This window comes from Ambystoma mexicanum, chromosome 13, assembly GCF_040938575.1.
Source record: "Ambystoma mexicanum isolate Mex_15411 chromosome 13, UKY_AmexF1_1, whole genome shotgun sequence".
NCBI classification, from domain to species: Eukaryota; Metazoa; Chordata; class Amphibia; order Caudata; family Ambystomatidae; genus Ambystoma; species Ambystoma mexicanum.
Window position 1 is genome coordinate 411,578,421 of NC_090938.1, and position 16,531 is coordinate 411,594,951.

The 16,531-nt window shown below is 43.8% G+C and overlaps 1 protein-coding gene across 3 annotated transcripts in view; it reads right to left on the reverse strand.

Moving 5' to 3' along the window:
• The window catches only part of HOMEZ (homeobox and leucine zipper encoding), a 177,954-nt gene that overhangs the window by 80,651 nt on the left and 80,772 nt on the right, over positions 1-16,531 (reverse strand). For 2 of the 3 annotated variants that reach the window (XM_069634018.1, XM_069634016.1), the window contains exon 1: positions 11,124-11,257. The exons of the other annotated variant lie outside the window; for it this stretch is intronic. The gene's annotated coding sequence lies outside the window, so the exon portion shown is untranslated. Of the gene's footprint in view, positions 1-11,123; positions 11,258-16,531 lie in introns of those variants that run through there. 3 annotated transcript variants of the gene reach the window in all.

The window sequence follows — 16,531 nt, forward strand, 5'->3', positions numbered from 1 at the left end:
TCAGAGGCATGTGCACTCCAGGTGAATAAAAAAGGCAATGTGGAAGAGGTTGCTTCAGAGCAGGTAATTAGAGCATTAAAGCCCCGTTCCCTGGCCTCCTAGCGGGTGCCAGACAGGATTGTTCCTTTTTTCTACTCACTCTCGATTGCACTCCAATTAACCCCCAGCTCCTTTCTTTTCTTTCTTCTCCTCCCTCCCTGCAGACTGTTCCCCCAACACGCCAGCCCCGCTGAAATGGCCTTTTCAATCAGACAGGCTATTGACTCCGGATGCAGGAGGCAACACACAAAGAACGGGCTCCTGCATCCAGCGTTGATGGATCCACGGGAGCAAGATCGGGCTGATCAGAATGAACGCTGCCCTCGGGCCAGATGTAACCCATCAGCGGCTGCCGCACGTGAATGTATGTGATTTCTTCAGATATATTTCTCCCAGTGGAGATTTCACCAAAAAACAAAATCTTCTTTTTACTTTTTTTTTTAAATGCGGGGGTGACCCCCCGCAGCCCACCCTCACCCCTCTCTACCCTACCTTATACCTTTACCCCACCTGAAATGTGAAATATATTCTGTGAAATCTCATTAGGAGAAATTGTATTCGAAGAAATCTACAGTAACGGCCGCACGGAGCCTGTGGGTGCCACTAGGAGTGTGTGAGAGAGCGGAACTGCTGCTACTGCTGGGGAATGATTAGCCCATCGCAGACGCGCTGGCAGATGGGGCTGCTTGCCTCACCAGACACTGTGTCTGGGGGCAGCAGCGCCCGGTGCCAGCTATCTGCTGCAGCATGCCTCCACCTGTCTGCATGTTTGAGGGGCGATGTAACATTGGCCAAGGGCTGCTTCTCAGGAATTTCCCCAGTGACTTTGTTCTTCCCATAAGTGAGTGGCGACTGGTCACAGTCGCCTCCTACTTCACTATGTAATAAAGGAATGGTACAAATGCTTGTGGAAAACGAACTAAACTACACTCTTAATGCTGGGGGGGTGCGGAGGAATGGCTACTGTGTCGAAAATAAATCACATACTGCAGAACCAATCACAGCCTACTAACATACAGCATATCCAATCAAGCACTAACAGCAGAAAACACCAGACACCCACAAGCAAGTAGTGGACATTTTAGAACAAAACGTAATTATTACAGCAACATGTTTATTTTAAATACAAAATACATTAAAATGTGTAACATACATTTAAATCTGTAGTAAATATTTTTTAAAGCATCGATCTAGTCAAATCACTTTTTAATTACACATGGCCGCCGCCATGTTGGAAGTAAACATGGCTGACAACTTCACCACACAGTAGAAAATCAGCCAAAGAGTGAAAAAAGGGGGGTGTTTTGCCCACAGATGGGTGGACATGGGAGAATAATCCTATTGATTTAACTTAGAGATGGGCGTAAATAGGTGAGACACATAGGCCAAACAACACACATCCATCCTCATATGCCAACCTGCATTGAAAAGCATTACAACAACCTGCAACCAAAGCCCCTATTTCAAGCGCTCATGTTAAAGCTCTTCTTTTAATGACAATAGTTTCGGCTTTATAGGTAGCACTTTCAGCGCCACCTAATAGCCAAAACTAAAAATAGGGAGTAAAATACTCACACTTCCAAATCTTATCTGGAGCACTGCACACCCTCCCCCTCATTTGAATCCCTATCATGTTGATTGCCCTTGTCCCACAAGGACTCAATAACAAACCATCTCATATACCGCCCGCCCCAAGAGAATGGGTCATTCGTATAGGACCTCACCAACCTCATCTTCTCGGCATCAATCGCACACACCAGCAACATCCTCCTCGGGGACTTCAACATCACGGAGACACCACCTTCTAAGCACCTAGACGGCCCACTTGATGCACTAGCCGACTCATACAACCTCCAACAAATCACCCCCTCTCCAACCCAAACAGGAGGGCACAAACTTGACCTTGTCTTCACCCCTCTGGCTCTCCTTTCTTGTGCCGACACCATCCCACTCGATTGGTCAGATCACCCGGCAATCCCTCTGACCCTGCAACACTACGAACAGCCCCATAAGGCACAGGCTAAACACCCGAGATCACCCGCCGCTCCTTCAAGACACTTCCCTGTGGACCTCCTTGAGCCAGCTCTGGCCACCGCCCCCTCCACCGGACATGCTTCGTACATCCTTGAAGCCTCCTCTCTTGCCACCACTGAACTGGTTAACACCCACGCCTGCTAAAAACCATACTGATCAAGGCCAGACCATCCGCCCCCTAGTACACTCCTGACCTCGGGGCTAAGAAAAGGGCAATCACGCTGGTGTAAAAACGGTGGCATAACCATTACCATCCGGATTATCTCCTTACTCAAAACCATGTGAACCTTGCCCAAAAAGCTAATTACGGACACATAATCAGCTTATTATACCACTGCAATTGAGGATGCCCTTAACAGGAGCAGAACCCTCTTCGCCATGGTCACACACTGTGCCAGGCCTACCCCGGACCCTGAGGTCGTGGCTTCGCAGGAGAAATTAAATAGCATTAACAGCATTTTTCTCAACAAAATTGGCAAAATCAGGGACAAGGCCTCCAAGGAGCCAACCCTCGCTGAAAGTTCCTTCCAGAACTCTCTAAAAACAGAGCCGGTTTTACAGATACAGGGGGTACAGATACTTAAGAGATCACTGATTTTGTGTTGGAGCACACCGGAGAAGGATCTTCCCAATGCAAAAGGGCAGCAACCCAGGGTGAGGTACCTGCGACAGCTTGGTGTGCTGCCACAGTCCGACTCCTCACAACCCCTCTCCCTGAGTGAACAACGTGAAATCAATTCTAACTTTTCCTTGACGGACCAACTATGGGAAGCCACTACGAGCTGATACAAGGATTACAAAAATAGTCCATAGGCACCCCTCTGAGAGAACAAACATTGCCCATTGACCTGTTCTTTGGGAAGGTACCCAGTCTAGAGTCCGCAGCCACACTTTAGCTCACTGTACCTTTCACAGATGGGAAATATCCATTTGCTTATCAGTCTTTGTCCCACCCACATGGGCATTCACCGAAATGCTACGCAAACCCCTTCTGAACAAGAGTACCAACAGCAACCCCATACACATGGTTCAGCCCATACACGTGTTTCAGCCTTTTTGGGCCTCATCAGTGAGGTGGAGCTGTGCCTCTCTGAGCAAATGGATATTTCCCATCTGCGAAAGGTACAGTGAGCTAAAGTGTGGCTGCAGACTCTCGACTGGGTACCTTCCCAAAGAACAGGTCAATGGGCAATGTTTGTTCTCGCAGGGGGGTGCCCATGACTACATTTTGATTATTTCAAGGGCCTTAGGTCTAGTCACCCTAAGTTTCCCAGGGTCATCCAGGCGTGGACCCCTTGCTCAATGTGCTCAAAGATGCACAGCTCCACCTCACTGATGATGCCCAACAAGGCTGAAACATGCGTATGTGGTTGCTGTTGGTACTCTTTTTCATAAGGGAAATGCCATAGCATTTCAGTGCTGGACTGCCCATGTGGGTGGGTCAAGGACTGATGTGCAAATGGATATTTCCCATCCGTGAAAGGTACAGTGAGCTAAAGTGTGGCTGCGGACTCTCGACTGGGTACCTTCCCAAAGAACAGGTCAATGGGCAATGGGCAATGTTCGTTCTCGCAGGGGGGTGCCCATGACTACATTTTCATTATTTCAAGGGCCTTAGGTCTAGTCACCCTAGGTTTCCCAGGGTCATCCAGGCGTGGACCCCTTGCTCAATTTGCTCAAAGATGCACAATTCCACCTCACTGATGATGCCCAACAAGGCTGAAACATGCGTATGTGGTTGCTGTTGGTACTCTTGTTCATAAGGGAAATGCCATAGCATTTCAGTGCTGGACTGCCATGTGGGTGGGTCAAGGACTGATGTGCAAATGGATATTTCCCATCCGTGAAAGGTACAGTGAGCTAAAGTGTGGCTGCGGACTCTCGAGTGGGTACCTTCCCAAAGAACAGGTCAATGAGCCATGTTTGTTCTCGCAGACGGGCGCCCATGGCTACATTTTGATACAAGGATTAGGCTTCAACTTGACTAGGTGCAAAATAAACTTATACAGAGGGACAGAGATGTACATTTACCACTGGCAAGAATCTACAATAGGAGGAAATGGCTTCTTCTGCTACATCTGTGCCCAAACGCCAAACAACGGGGCACGCCCTACGCCACAGGCTCGAGGTCAGCCCTTTTTCACTGGCTGGCCCCACTGCGTCCCAGTGCCTGTAGCCCTGGTGCGGGTGGTGTCTGGCAACAACAAAGTCGAACAACAGGGGCGCGATCTTGGAGTGGGTTTCGCTGCAGGCTCCATATCAGCCCATTTTCACTGGCTGCTCCCCCCACCCCTGGTTCTGCAGTCCTGGTGCCTGTGACTTCGGACTGCAACAATGCTGAAAATAAACCGAGGAGCAAAGTTTCACCCAGGCCCTCTATTCTGACCCAGAGTTGTCACACAAACGCACACTCAATCAGCAGTAGCACTGTTAATCAAAACAAATACCTAATCTTGTTCAAATTATACCTTCAAAATCTGCTGCTACTTCCTCCTGCTGGTCTGTTGGTCCTCCACCTCCTGTGACCTCACCCAAATAAGCGAAAATGTCTGCTGCCCCTCATTACACCCTGCCCTCTCTAGTGATTATTGGTACACTTTTCATGACCAATGCCACTTTGTTATACCCTATAGGAGGATTTAGCTGCTAAACTTCAAAGGGCCTTAAGCGGCATCCAGTTCTTCCCTGCATCTTCACTGCATAGCAATAGCGTGCCAGGGTGGGCAATGCTAGAGTTTGTGGTTTGGGTTGCCAAAGTTAAGTTGAATTATTCATGGGGACAATCCGTCTGCTTTGGTTGTCCCTGGTGGTCTTGGGGGGAGGTCAGACATCATGCGCAGGTGTCCACCAGCGCTTGGAGGCACTGTACTGTCTCTCTGAATGCTGCTCAGGTTTGCAGCATTCTCGGTCGGCTATGTCTCTATTCCTCCCCAGTTCATGCGGCGGCTCAGAGTTGACTCGAATCCGCTCTGTCGCCTTCTAGGTGCTTCCAGTTTTTAGCGGTTTTAGTATTTTGTTGTTTCTAAAAGACACATATTGGCAACGGGGGGGGGGGGCAGGTATTGGGGCCTTATCCATTGAGCCAGCCTTTAGGGATAATTCTGGGATTCTCTCCACCCCTCCAACCTCCTGAAAAGAGGGGTGCTCCACCTATTTTGGCAAGGCCAGATTACAGGTCTTGTTACATTAAATGTAATGGAAAGATCAACTAGAATGTTTGGGTTGCATCGCGTGATTAGGCCAAGAGGAATTGTATAGGTCTTGAATGGTGCTGTAAGCCATGCCTGGCAAGGTTAGAGGATGTTCGTTAGCTTTGTCAATGCAACTTACTGAGCCTTCTGGTTACGGTTCATTATATAAAATACTACACAAACTCCGAGGGTTGTTTTGTTTGGATGACACATTTTTACCAATGCCAATTACTAATATAATTTCTGAATAGTCATGGACCATGACTAGCCATGGAATAACCATAAATAATTATCTGCTGTGAATTTAAAGCTGATTGTGATGTAGCTTTGGCAATTCAATATGGACAGAAAAGCCTGAATTTTGGAAGATGCCACAGTCCTCACTTGCTGAAACAAGTTGGACAGGGCCAATAAATGGCTACATTTTGCATATAATGTTGGGCTCTATATAATTGGTGGTCTATATAATGCTTCAGACAGACCTGTACACAATCGGAGAAGTGGAAATGAGTATAGTAACATATGCTATATTTGTGTGTATAAAGTCTTAAGGGAATGTGTGATCTCCTTTATAATTACTCCTAATCCATCAAAACGGCAGTTACATGGTCTGCGTGAAGTAACTAGAGAAACGTGCACTGCTTGGAGAGAGGGCAATCTATACACATTGAATTAATACATTGCTAGTAATTATTTATTTTTGCATCATAATAGGATATTGATGTGATAAATGAACTCACCTCACTTAGCTCATACTTTCGGCACTCTTTCCACCAAATTGATCCATATTCATGATAAAGACAAGCATAGATTATATGATGTTAATATCACCCAGCATAAGCAAATCCTTAAACGTAACCTATGGGAGGGTTTAAGATCTATATCTGGATTTGTTATCATCAAATCACTGAAATCTAAATACAAAAATGTGGTGCAGAATGATAAAGTCTCGGCACACACAGTGGGCGTTAAGAGATTGTGCATCGGGTGCTGTGGAGGAATGACAGCAAGACATTTTGCAATCTTTTCAAGAAACTTAAAGATAATGATTCTAAACAGGAAATGAATCCCATCTCAGATTGTTGTGTTCCGAATATTGATCTTCCTTGTACTGCTCTGCTAATGCTGCTGTGGTCATTGATTTGACCAATTCTCAATCTGCTTACAATGATAGGATATTTGTATGCCAAGACACGGTATTCGTGCACCACGACGGCAGTTTCTTACGGATACACTGTAGTACTGAACCAGTTAATCGAATAGATACATCTATCTTATCAGACCCCGTTTCTCTTTTTATATTTCCATCGCACAGATATTTGCTAACATCATAAGACAAAAAAATCTTGCACCGTACAAAGACTGCGACTTTAGCCAATCCAGCTTCCACCAAATACCCACTCTGCCGGCAATAAATAACCACGATGAGAATCTTCATTATGTTAAGTTCTTTCAGTGCACAACCAGTTTGACACGCAATCATGGTTTATTTCTTTTTGCACTGCATATATGTATCCCCCACCCTACTTAAGTGGGTCCTGGTTTATCCACAGTTGCATGCCTTCCAGCGTTCAGACTCGTGCAGGCCATGAAGATACTAGGCTGCACACTTTTTCGAGTTTACCCAAGACAAAACAATACGAACAGGTAAGAGCAGCGCTCCATCGCAAAACCTGATTCAGCTATGTTCAACAGAGATATGTCAGTTATAAAAATTCTCGAACTAAACTGACATATCCCTGTCTGTTACAGACAGAGGTCCTAGACCCACAAACACTCCAGGCCCTCCACTTTCAGACGAAACATCTCTATCTGGTTGAGTCGCAGAAAATATAGCATATAGAGGTTAGTTCCTTCACCCACTACTCCCTTAGTGCTTTATAATTTGGCATTTATATAGCGCTACGAACCCTCAGGTATCTGAGCGCTGCTTATTATTACCCACGGTGTGTGGTGCTCATTTATCGACCTCGGAAGGATGGAAGGATGAAAGGCTGAGTTTGGCCCCGCCGGGATTCGAACCTGCGTTAGCAGGCTCTGCACGGATGTCAAAGCGAGCGCTCTACTCGCTGTGCCACTTGACCAGCTTAATCAACACGTTCAAAAGGTATTAAATCATTAAAAACAAATAATGTATTTATTATGTTCATATGCAGGGTCCACTTTGAATCACTGGTCCTGAAGAAGGCAACAACTGAGTCTATAGAAAGTTGGGGAAACGTCTGGTTAAAAGACAGTTAGACCCCACGTAACTGCTGACCTGCTAGAAGGGCACCGTCTGGGTCCTTATCAATTTAAGTTTAGGCGCAGACCTGCTAAATAGAATTCACCCTTTCAAAAATAGAAAATCAATTGTGTGAATCATGTATATTTGAAGACAAATATATTATGGGAAATCTTTGTTCATAGTGTTATGTTATGTGTTGGAATTGTTTCGCTCCATGTGTTTGAAATATTTTCATTTGTATACAACATTATTGTGACATTCGTTGCCTTTGAAAATTGGAAAATACTTTATGATTTTTGTGCTCACTCTATGTTCAGTTTCAGTCCTTTTCCACTGTGCTGATTGAATTGTGCTCTGCCAGCGGTGTCTGGACCTGTAATAAACAGTGCTACTTCTTGCTTGGTGTGCACTAATTTTTTGACTCCTTTGACATGACCTACCAGATGAGGACACCTGATACAGTGCCATCACTCATTGGAATTCACTCAGCATTTGCTCACTCAGTGCCCTGCACTCTATTCAAAATGAATTTCAATGGTTGCAATTATGTACATGATTTTTGTCATATTGACACTGATCACTTAATGGGCTTTTATTGTTTAGGTTAGAGCGATCATTTTTCTAATGTGTTTAGAATATGGAAGTACATTGAATCGATGTTATCTGGTTTAAAACTAATTTACGTAAGTAGCATTATATTTATCATTCTAATTTATTATGGTTTAAAAAGGCTTCTCCACACCTCAAATGAGCGCCACACTGAGTATTTGGGTAGGTTGATTTATTGTATTAAATCGAAAAATGCCCTTTACAGATGACACGTGTTTCGACACACCAGTGTCTTTTTCAAATCAGGGCTAGTGGCAAAGTTAATCTCAAATCAAAAGGTTTCAATTGGGTGTAACATGCAGTCATGGGTTAAATCCCCCTCCTACTCCGCTGAAGTCTGCTGCCGTTTGGATTGGTGTGTGGAAGTTTTAGTTATTTATTTATTTTATTTCTAACGCGCATAAACTAGGTCCGTGGGCATACAAGCGCATGGACAACATAAAACAGGAGCAGGGCAAGATCGGAGAAGCGAGAGGTTTAGCTAAATAGAGCGGTCTTCAGATCACATTTAAGGTTGTACTGCTTAATCAAACTACACTAAATAAAAGAAAAAATATGCTAACTATTATATACTTTGTAGTAGGATGTATTGTTGGTGTTAGGGTGCCGCGTGGTGTATATTTTGGCCATTTGTTCAAGTGTTTTTATAGTTTTCTAGGGCAGTCCAGGATTCTATATGTTCTACCAGAATAACTGTTTTTTGTTGATAATCCCAAAACTGGAGTTTTTTATGATGGGTAAATATTGTCCAACGGGTAAATTACCCCTGAGGACACGAGGATGATAGAAACATAGTGCTTCGCTATCATGGCTATACAGAAAATCTACAGAAAGCTAACATGACAATTTACTTTCCTGGTGTAGAATGACAATGCCCCCGAAATTAATTTCAGTACGGCTCTCCACCTTTGTGAGCTGGATGTTAGAATTTAGGCCATTTAGCCAATGAAAAACAGTCACAGAATCACAATCAACTTTCCAAATCATAATTAGAACATCAATATAGCGCTTCCATACGGTCATATGAAGACAAGATTGATTTGTGCATTGTAAGATGTTCTTGCATGTATATTCGGGAACTGCAGTGGATAGCAACACCACTTGTCAATGTTAAGGTACTTCTACATCTTTTCTACCTAAAAATCTAATTTCCTCTTCTCCCGCCGCTTGATCTAACAAGTCTGACCCTAACCTACAACTTAAGTCAGGCAAATGTATTACATGATGCTACATCTTCAGATATAAGGGATCTGGGAATCTCATTTCCCAACTTATCCTGTGATTGTCTGGTTCTGGTTGTCCGAAATCTACCACCTTTTTCAAAGCATGACAAGTTCAAGGCTAGGTGAATTTTAAAATGACAGCCAGCTTCTTTGTGAGCCCCCCACTTTGCTCCACGTCAAAGGATTTCAGGGTTCAAGGGCACTTCCAGGGTAGTATCCACATTGGACACATGTGCCCTCACCTTGGAATAATGCTGCATGGCCCTGGCGCCAATTCGAAGCCATGCTTGCAGGAAGTCTGCCACACATATTAACTGCAGAAAACAGGGCTAATCACCTCCTCCTCCAACCATATATATATTCACCCACTAATCCAACCATATTCATCCACTTACCAATACACCCGTATTCACCTACTCATATGGCGTATTCATCTATCCACCGACAGTCATCCAGGCATCCATTCACCTACCCCCTATTAAACCACTCATCCATCCTCCCACATAAATACAATCAACCACAGACATATTCACCCACTCATGTATCCAGTCAGCACACAATATATTGATACACTCATTGATGCGCCCATTCATTGTCAGTCACTCACATTCACTTCACTCAGTCAGCCACTCCTCAAGTAGATTTACCCACTCATCCATCCATCGAAATGTCAAGTCACCCAACCATAGGAATCCACTCATCCATCCACCCGAAGATGTTCAGCCCTTTATCAATCCTTTCATATTAACCTCGATCCAACCATTTTTGTCCACTCACCCATACAGTCATATTTACCCACTCATCGATCCAACCATTTTCCCTCACTATGCACCATAATAACCCACCCCAAGAACCATGCCCCTCCCCCATCATAACAACAAAGTTCAATAGCACACACACATATAAAAAGAAGCCAGACCCATTGGCTGTGACAATGTCTACGTTAAGTCTGTAACCATAGAGGTTTAGGCTGTAGCGATACAAGAAAGCCAAAACGTAAATATATAGGGAGCGATAAGAGACACGTGATTATCCAGCACTGATAACAAACGCACACTTTAAAACTTAGAATCATGTAGCTTTCAGGCTATAAATGCAATAAGAACCGGGTGTCCGTAATTTTGAGGAAGGTTTTATGGATAAGCCAATCCACACAAAAAAAGGAAGGCTTGATGGGATCACTAAATATAGACGTGCGTTTACCCTGCAATTGCAATATGGTCAGAAATGTCCTCTGCTACAGTGTTGCTTAAGCAGTTGCAGCGATGCAAATGTAATGGCTACTTGTAAAGGCGTTGGTATGGATGGTAGTTTTACATTTCAATACATTATCAGAATTATATTTTAATTTAAAGTGTACTAATAAAAAACTCAAAAGAAAAATAAAAACTTGAAGGTAAAACGATGCTCATATTCCAAATAAGTGTATTTTTTACATGTACCGCTACCATTTATGCGCGACTCTGAAAGGACATTGGCATTGTTAAATATGGTTTTAGTTTCACTCCAAGTTGTAGAACACTTGATGTGACCCGGCACACATAAATCCAGCACGCAGTCTACATGAAGAACAAATGCATTCTGGGACTTGTAGTCTCGGTTCTCTTCCATCCAAGCAATTAGGCACAACTACCAGATTACAATGCGTTTTAAAACAACAGCAAGCATTTTAGTAGAAAAGAAAGTGCAGTTCTCACTTCAAAGAAAGGATCCGCCACGCCTCCCAAACCCTCCCCTAGGTGCTCTTGAAATCAAACATACACAACACAAACACATGTCAATTACATTAAAGTAACGCACCTGGATTTATGTTCTCGTTACCCCCACAGAGCCTTAAACAATGGTTATTCGAATCGCGGATTCGAGAGAAACAAAGGCACAATCCGTGGCTGCACTAAATGGTTGTATCTAACAGTATTACCAGGTCCGAGAGAAAAAATGAGCTAAACGCCCCTTCAAAACAATTCAAGAAACAGACCGTAGACGCTCCTCCTTCTCCCTGCCTCCCGTCACGTGAGTTGCGCGTTACGTTCAAAATACTTACGTCTGTAGTGTCTCGTTAACTCGCTGGAACAGGTCGTGAGTGCCATGGGCCCATGGTGTGCCTCTGCTGCTTTGGGCGCTGGGCTCTACGCAAACTTCTTGCTGCATTTCGCGCCATACAGAGGACGTCTTGATCTATTGAAATGGACTGACTCCTCTCGACCCGGTCGTGGGCTCAACTTTACAATTCGGGCACCGATAAGCCGCCCAATGAAAATGTTTTCACGTTCAACAAAGCGCCCCACGGAAATACCAGCCTTGTAATTAGGGGCAGCCGTTTATGGACCCTTCACTCTGGGCCTTGTGTTCGTTTGTTTGTTTATTTGATAAAGCGCAACCAAGATCCTCGGGTAGCTGGGCGCAAAGCATTACAAGTATACTTAAATGCTTAGTTACAGGGTAGGTAGGTGCATGAATACAGTAAAAAAACATCGTTACTGACACATGGTTTACAGTGATACGAGAGGGAATGTGAAAAATTCCGATTTCTGCAGAACGGGCACTTAAACAGGACACGCTGTGATTAATTGCTCTGGTCTGCCTTATGGCAGGGGGATATCAGCATAGGCCTTATCAGCGACACAGCTAAGATGTGTGCGAGCGTGTTAAAGATCAAGCTGTAGTCCTTGTTTAAATATCTTCAAAGGAGACAGAAGGGCTATTAACGTGAAGTGGAGGCGTGAGACATTGCAATAGAGTGGTTGTGGAGAGACTGCATGCCAATACCCTCCACACGAGTGATTTGTGCCGTTAGAATCTGGATTCTTTTATAATTCTAACCCGGTGCAGCAGTAGATGTCACCGCGGACGCTCAATCATTTCCCCTCTCGTATTAAAATTAAGATACACTGATCAACGTGTGCACACAATGCTGCTACTGCATCATTTTGGGGTTGTTTTTTCAGCTTGCGTTTGTTTTGGGGTCGGAGGGTGGCTTCTTCCCGTCTGCAGGAATATTCCGAAAATGTATTTCATTACACTTGCTTTTTTCATGTTTTATTTCGGATTTTAGGGAAAATGTCTCCTTAACTCAATGTGAACGAATGGTGAAGACTATTTTCAACACGTGGTCATGGCACTGTAAACGTTACATTGTTATACACTGCCCCTATTATTTGTGTACGATTTTGAAAACGGTGCAATTATGTTGCTGGAATAGAGGATAGTTTTAATTGCCAAGAACTGCTAGTGTTTTTACATTGGGCAGTCATATGGTAAATGGTTTTGGGGCAATAATGCTCGTAATTAACTCGGTATGGGCGGCGTAATCAACACTTCAAGGTCAGAAGGTCCCCACAGCAGGGGCCAGGGCACTTCCTGCCCCCACACCTTGCAGCCTAATGCTGCCAAATGCGCATTCCGTCTGTGACTTACAGCGAGGAGGGGATACGGGCTTTGCCGCAGAGGAACCCGGGCTGACTTCGAACAACAAAGGCAGTTCGTTTGCCTCGTAAATCAAGATAACTTTTATGGGTCCTGAGAGACCAGGAGAAACCCAGTATGCCGAGCAAAAGCCTCCCCCACAAATAAGCCCAATAATGTGTGCACCTCCTCCTTAGCGTGGCTTATTTACAAATGTTTCGATCCCAAGGTTGAATCTTCTTGATCCGTCACTGCTGCTTGTGTGGTACAGGGTTGACCGGTCAAGAGGAAAAAACTAAGCTAATTGCTCCTTCAAAACAAGCTGACTCCCAAGCAGACCTCTAAACACTTTGGATAGGTCTCAAAAGTAAGAAAAATAACGCAAACATACATAGAACGCAGACATATTATGTTAGAATAAAAAGCATTTATAAAAATAGCATTTTATTTTTCGGACAATTAGTAGTTTCATTTGTATGTGTGTGCCTTATTGGCTTTTTGGGGTCCTTCACTTTTCTAGTCCTTTGTCCAACTGGTCCTTGATAAGTCCCTCTGCTCTGGTCCTGGGCTCTCTTGCATACCTGCCAGGTAGTCCCATGTGTGCCTTTTCCTGTTGAAAGCTGGGACTGGTATGGGCCTACACGTACCGACATGCAAAGTGAGCATAGATGACTGGCTCATGGTGTCATGCGTGATATGGGCCCTTCCCACTTGGCAGCAAAGCCCTTGTGAGCGGAACCTTTTCTCTGTTGCCCTCTGTTCTTTGATTCTCAATTGTGAGCCACTCTCTTCTATTCAGTCGCCCTGCTGGTCCTGGGCAAGCTGGTTGATCGCTCTCCTCTGGACCTTGGTTAATATGGTCTGTCACCCATGTAGCATAGCACCCAACTTGTTGTGTTACCAAAGTGGGTGAAAACACCAGATTTATTTTTCTGCTGGTGAGAGCCCTTTGAAGTGAATGGACAAATTGGGGGCTTAGCAGGTGAGTCAGAGGTTTGCAAAAGTGCGTGCGTTGAGAATTATGGCCTCTGGTCATTGGCTCCTTCATGTGTTGGTGCTCTGGTCCATCACTCTGGTACTTGGCTATCAGATGAATCACTCCCATCTGGTCCATCATCCTCCGTGGTTCTTGGCTCTCTGCCAAGTCACTCTCCTCTGGTCAGTCACCGCTTTGGCTTTTGGCTCTGTAATGGGTCACTCTCCTCAGGTCCTTGGCTCCCTGGTGGGTCACTTTTCTCTAGTCCTCCACTCCTATTGACCATCACCACTCTGGGAGTTGTTCCTCTGGTCCATCAATTCTGTGGTAGTTGGCATGTGGTGCATGGTTGGCTGTGTCAGCTGCTTCTTGATAATGCATGTCCAGCCACATTGCACCATAATCCCATTCAAGGCTGAGTAGTGCTGGAGTGTATTTAAGGAGTCAGTGGGAAGTTGTAAAGGTGGTCCGGGAAACCCACTAGAAACTGTGTTCCCTACATTTTTGTCATTGCAAAATCAACTGATTTAGCCACACTTAGACTAATATTACACAATATGGAATAAGAAGGTTTGCAAGCTGGAGAATTCATATTTTGCATTGATTTAAGCAAATTAATTTGACTAACTAAGTTATCATTAGGTGGTCTGATGAGCAAGATATGTTAAGAGTAACAACCTGAAAATAATTCTACATCCCACCCTAACCAACAATACAACTCTACACGCATTTCCACTACTGAAACACAGGTTACACAATGGAACACACACCACTCAAAGACATATGTCTGCATTACATATGCCCAAAAAGCACACTAACGCACCACCGATAAACCAACACAACTATCCGAACTCCTTCATTACCACATCGACAAACACCACAACACAAACAATTCACGTACCTAACCGGGAGTGCACATTAACCACTGGCCCAAACTACTAACAAAATATATAAAACTTACACACCACAGAAAACCTTATTGGTTCAATTCAAGCACACATTAACACTGCAACAAAGAAACCTTTCCATGGTTGTACGTTCGCCCCCTATCCCACCTCTTGCACATCTTGGTACACCAAGAAACTGACACTTATAGCCAGTCTAACAGCTTAACAGGGCATACAAAAGAGTTTAACTTATTCTCCTGTCGGGCATTTCTCTGAAATTCCAGCATAAGTTTTGTTACTGGCAGCAACATGGGAGGAAATTAAATTTGGCCATGCTCATTTGAGCCCTCTGAAATATTTGCCTAGGATCACACACTTTGGTTAAGCAATGAAGCTGGGATTTTAACCTATGCTACAGTTAGACACTTGAACACATATCTTCCAAACACAACTTGGAAGATATAGTTAGATTTTAAGGCCTACAATAATATAATGTCTTCTAGAGCTGAGCTCTCAAGTTTCCCGTGTCTATGCGTGAGAATACCACGTTGCCCTGATTTTGCTTGGAGTTCTTGAACTTTTAGGTTTCCTTAATTTCAAATGAAAGAAAACAACAAGTACCAGCATCCAAAGGGAGAAACTTGCAATATGTAAAACCTCAGAGAAACGTAATGTTGTAGCTTAATTTCCCACATTCTAATATAAAAATAACAATTCTCAGAACGTAAAATAATGTAAGCCTAAGAAAAATATCTTCTTTTTAGGCCACTGTAATGTTGTCACTTGGATACAGAGCACATTTGTCACCAACTCCCATCATGCTGTCCATTTTAAGCAACCTATTTTTTGCATGTCAGACTTGGTGGATTACCTTTAAAACAAACAGAATTTCTATTTTATTTTTTATTTTTATTGAAACTTCAGCTCGACAAGGTCTGAATGTAGACAGACCGTCAACCTTTTATTACACAGTCATCTCAAGGACAAGACAAAAACTTCCGTTTCTCGGTCCAAACTAAAGCACCCATGAAATAAACCACCCCCTTATGGTATAATGTAGTTCTCCTTGTAAGAACGATGTTATATTACATAATTTTCATTTAACTTTAGTGAATCCATAAAGTCAACAACAGCACAAGTCAATTTAACGTTTTGGCCAGAAGATGCATATGGCCACCAATTTTGATTGTTCAAGATAGCAGGGGTGTATCGACCTAAATGGCGTATCCGACGTTCGACTAACGCCGGGCAGCCAGCAAGTAAGTGTTCTGTAGTTTCGATCTCATGGCTACAGAATCGACAAACATTGTCGTCCACTTCATTAGTGTGGCCTGTAGCGCGTTCAGACGAAGTCTTAAAAATTGGTCGCAATGATGTCGTGATGGACAGTTTGTTAAATAGCGACACTGGACATTTAATTTATGGGCTCCGATTCCTGAATTCAGCGTTGTTGGCAGAATCCAACTCCAGAGCTCAAACTTCTTTTTGACACATTGTGGTCGTAGTATTAGGTCAGCTAGAGTTAGATCAGCGTTTGTTAAAGTTTCTTCCATCAGCTGACACCATTTGGCCAAAAGTAGAGACCTCCCTTGATCTGCTTTTTCTACAAATAGTTGATATGCCGGAGTTATTGGGTTCAGGTTCAACTTGCGTAACGCCATCAGAGATTTCCACATGACACATGTATGCAAAGAATTCAAAGATAACTCGTATCGTAGTTGAATTATCAATACCTAAGCTGGTAGCTTCAACACCCTTCGCCAAAATAGGCCTTCCAACTTCTGCCAAAACTTAATTTCTAGGTTCCACCCAGATTCAGATCCAAATGTGACTGCCAGTATGACTTTTTGAACATAAAAGATAAGAACTGGTGTAAGGCTAAATTTACCATATGACTTGTATATCTTAAGACCTTGAATGCTGAATTGAGTCATTCGATT